This window comes from Macrobrachium nipponense, chromosome 45, assembly GCF_015104395.2.
Source record: "Macrobrachium nipponense isolate FS-2020 chromosome 45, ASM1510439v2, whole genome shotgun sequence".
In the NCBI taxonomy this organism is placed as follows: domain Eukaryota; kingdom Metazoa; phylum Arthropoda; class Malacostraca; order Decapoda; family Palaemonidae; genus Macrobrachium; species Macrobrachium nipponense.
In genome coordinates this window covers 10,649,469-10,654,468 of record NC_061105.1, presented here as the reverse complement: position 1 = coordinate 10,654,468, position 5,000 = coordinate 10,649,469, and positions in this window count along the sequence as shown.

Below are 5,000 nucleotides of genomic sequence, written 5' to 3'. Positions count from 1 at the left end.
AGCAACCTCCTTGGAAAAGGCGCCTGGAAAAGCAAATCATGGTGATGAGATCTGACTTGAGTAAACTGAAAGAGATGGCAGAAAAAAGGCTAAGAAGCAAGAAAACAAGGGAGGAACTCAATGAGAAATACAAAGTACAAGAGAGGGGACTAAACAACACAATAGAAGATGTAAAACAGAGGCTTAAGGCCAAAGCACATACGATCCAACGGTACAGTGGGGCTCAAATCTCATGCGACGTGATTCTTTTTGTATCGTCCATATTCTCAGACTCAACGTGATGTTGCCAAGTAGTGCTATTTTTTTCTTTTCTTTTTTTATTTGTAATCTCGTTCATGTCGAAAAGTTTGCGAATTCACAGCTAGCCTTATTTTCCTTATGGTTAAATAGATATGATCCCTTTTATGCATTGGTATAATTCTTAATTTGTGTGATTTTAATTGATTTTTAAATTTTTTTCATCTTTACGTGCTCAGTTCAAGTGTGGTGTGTGATGATAAGGTTAGCGGTGCCAGCAATGAAAGCACACTTAACATGCTAACCTCGGACTGGGTTCAACAATAAACCATGTCCTGCAGCATTATGACAGTAGACTAATAAGCTCAACAGTCATAACAACAATTTCAATGTAGGAATATGAATTAAAACAAGTTTTATTTGAATGTTGAAGATTTCGGCTGCGTTTAAGCTGCCTGTATGTTGGAAAATGTTTTATAGGCCTAAAAAAATAATCTAAGCCATCTGAGATGTAATCTGTTACTAATGAATTTATTTGTAGAGATCACCTGTTCTTTGAGGAATATGAATTACAACCAGTTTTCTTTGAATGTTGAAGTTTCAGGCTGTGTTTAAGCTGCCTGTATGTTGCAAAATTATTTATAGAACTAGAAAAATAATCTAAGCTTTCTGAGATGTATCTTTACTAATATTTTTATTAGTAAAGATGGCTATTAATCGAAATATCATAAGTATTAATATCAAGGTATATGCGGAACACTTGTTTTTCAACTGGTTTACAATATTATTTCCTTAATTAAAAGTCCTTCCGCTCGCTTTTGATGTATAATTTATTCTTTCATAAGGTAACTTGAGGTGCAAGAATGTGTAGATAACCTCATTTGCTTTCTGGCCAGAAATTGTTAATATAGAGATGTGAATGTTAAATGTAAAGTAAAGAAATCTAACACCTAGGCCTAGGAGTAATATCTTGGCTTTGACAAATAGGCGAATATTGCAGTATGCTATCAGTTTGAAATATTTAAGAAAGATAACAAATAATTATGTATGAAAATCTAAATATTCTTTTAACACAAAGTAAATGTTTTCAAGATAATTTAATGGTCGCTATTCATTGTAGACCTACTTATATACCAGGTGGTTGTTGTTGCACCGACACTGATACGTCACACATGCTCCCCTCACACGTTGATATCGGTAGGCGCATTCTACTTTTGTATATACATATTTACATTTTTTCAGCGTTGAGGGTAAAAGCAATCAAATAGGACTATTTCAAATTTTATGTTTGCTTTGGAAGCATTATTAATGTTACGATAATTTTTTTTTTTTTCTATTTATTTAACATTTGAACTGAGGTTTGATGGCGACTTCGTTTTGGTCAAATGCTTCAGCAATGAGTGAACGAAGGTTTTGAAAATGTTTCGTAAGGGTTTTTCTGAAATTTGGCTACATGTGACATTTTCTTACAATTTTAAATATATGACAGATTTCACTCTTATGAAACATATTATGGCCTTAGCGTATGCGATACTCGCGTTTTCGCATTGAAATAATAGATAAATATGGAGCATGCTAGTTGCCAGTTAGTGAATTTTGAACGCAATCCTATGGAGTCATGTCGCATGAGATTTGAGCATCACTGTACATGAACAGGAATAAGGGATACCAACAGAACAAACTATTCGGAACCGACCAGAAAAGACTATACAGCCAACTAAGAGGGGAAGACAACCACCCAGAAATTCCTGAAGCCGAACCAAGTAAGAGACTCTGGGAAAACATATGGAGTAATCCGGTATCACACAACAAACATGCAACATGGCTCCAGGAAGTCAAGGAAGAAGAAACAGGGAGAATAAAACAAAGATTCACAGAGATCACGACAGACACAGTCAGACACCAACTAAAGAAAATGCCAAACTGGAAAGCCCCAGGTCCCGATGAAGTCCATGGATACTGGCTCAAAAACTTCAAGGCCCTACACCCACGAATAGCAGAACAACTCCAGCATTGTATCTCAAATCACCATGCACCCAAATGGATGACCACAGGAAGAACATCCTTAGTACAAAAAGAACACAAGAGTAAGGGAAAATAGCCAGTAACTACAGGCCTACACCTGCCCTACCAATAATGTGGAAGTTACTAACAGGTATCATCAGTGAAAGGCTATACAATTACCTAGAGGAGACAAACACCATCCCCCACCAACAGAAAGGCTGCAGATGGAAGTGTAGGGGCACAAAGACCAGCTCCTGATTAGACCACAAAATGGTAATGAAGAACAGTAGGAGAGGAAAACCAACCTAAGCATGGCATGGATAGACTATAAGAAAGCCTTCGACATGATACCACACACATGGCTAATAGAATGCCTGAAAATATATGGGGCAGAGGAAAACACCATCAGCTTCCTCAAAAATACCATGCGCAACTGGAATACAATACTTACAAGCTCTGTAATAAGACTAGCAGAGGTTAATATCAGGAGAGGGATCTTACAGGGCGACTCACTGTCCCCACTACTCTTCGTAGTAGCCATGATTCCCATGATAAAAGTACTACAGAAGATGGATGCTGGGTACCAACTCAAGAAAAGAGGCAACAGAATCAACCATCTGATGTTCATGGACGACATCAAGCTGTATGGTAAGAGCATCAAGGAATAGACACCCTAATCCAGACTGTAAGGATTGTATCTGGGGACATCAGGATGGAGTTTGGAATAGAAAAATGCGCCTTAGTCAATATACAAAAAGGCAAAGTAACGAGAACTGAAGGGATAAAGCTACCAGATGGGAGCAACATCAAACACATAGACAGGATACAGATACCTGGGAATAATGGAAGGAGGAGATATAAAACACCAAGAGATGAAGGACACGATCAGGAAAGAATATATGCAGCGACTCAAGGCGATACTCAAGTCAAAACTCAACGCCGGAAATATGATAAAAGACCATAACACATGGGCAGTGCCAGTAATCAGATACAGCGCAGGAATAGTCGAATGGACGAAGGCAGAACTCCGCAGCATAGATCAGAAAACCAGGAAACATATGACAATACACAAAGCACTACACCCAAGAGCAAATACGGACAGACTATACATAACACGAAAGGAAGGAGGGAGAGGACTACTAAGTATAGAGGACTGGTCAACATCGAAAACAGAGCACGGGGGCAATATCTGAAAACCAGTGAAGACGATATCTGAAAACCAGTGAAGACCCAGAAATATACAGAGACAGGAGAAAGACAGACAGAACAGAGGACTGGCACAACAAACCAATGCACGGACAATACATGAGACAGACTAAAGAACTAGCCAGCGATGATAATTGGCAATGGCTACAGAGGGGAGAGCTAAAGAAGGAAACTGAAGGAATGATAACAGCGGCACAAGATCAGGCCCTAAGAACCAGATATGTTCAAAGAACGAAGACGGAAATAACATCTCTCCCATATGTAGGAAGTTGCAATACGAAAAATGAAACCATAAACCACTAGCAAGTGAATGCCCGGCACTTGCACAGAACCAGTACAAAAAGAGGCATGATTCAGCGGCGGCAAAAGCCCTCCACTGGTAGCCTTGTGCAAGAAACATCAGCTACCTTGCAGTAATAAGTGGTACGAGCACCAACCTGAGGGAGTGATAGAAAACGATCAGGCAAAGATCCTCTGGGACTATGGTATCAGATAGACCAGACGTGACGTTGATTGACAAAGTCAAGAAAAAGTATCACTCATTGATGTCGCAATACCATGGGACACAGAGTTGAAGAGAAAGAGAGGGAAAAAATGGATAAGTATCAAGATCTGAAAATAGAAATAAGAAGGATATGGGATATGCCAGTGGAAATCGTACCCATAATCATAGGAGCACTAGGCACGATCCCAAGATCCCTGAAAAGGAATCTAGAAAAACTAGAGGCTGAAGTAGCTCCAGGACTCATGCAGAAGAGTGTGATCCTAGAAACGGCACACATAGTAAGAAAAGTGGATTGAGGGGACTCCTAAGGAGGCAGGATGCAACCCGGAACCCACACTATAAATACCACCCTGTCGAATTGGAGGACTGTGATAGAGCAAAAAAAAAAAAAAAAAAAATAATAATAATAATAGTTGTAGTAGTAGTAGTAGTAGTAGTAGTAGGAAAACTTACGCCTTCTTTCAAACATGTTTTATTGAATATATTGGCAGAATGGACAGAATTTACAGATTATCAAATAAATTCTGTAAATTCTGCCAATATATTCAATGAAATAATAATAATAATGATAATAGTAGTAGTAGTAGTAGTAGTAATAGTAGTAGTAGTAGTAGCAGTAGTAGTAGAAGTAAAACTTACACAATAATCCTGAATCCGTAAAAAGACGAATAAAACCTAACTTTGTGGACTTTGAATCCCGTGTTTAAAAGTGGACAAACACTCCACTCTTCACTTGCTCTCAGTCCTTTATCTAAAACCCATTTGCCTCCCTCTGCACTTCGCTAACCCTAAACTGGAAAATGTCCATTTTCCAGTCCGGCGCAGCGGCCCGGGAACTGCTAGGTGGCGAAACCGATGAAAAAAAAAGAAAAAGAAATGAAAAAGATTGTAGACTCCGCTCCCTTTTCCTTTCTCTTTTTCGCGAGGAGAGAAAGCGAAAAAAGGAATGGAGGAGGAGGAGGAGGAGAAGGAGGAGGAGGAGAAGGAGGAGGAGGAGGAGGAGGTGGTGGTGGTGGTGGTACTTGTCAGGACAATCCAATGATAACAA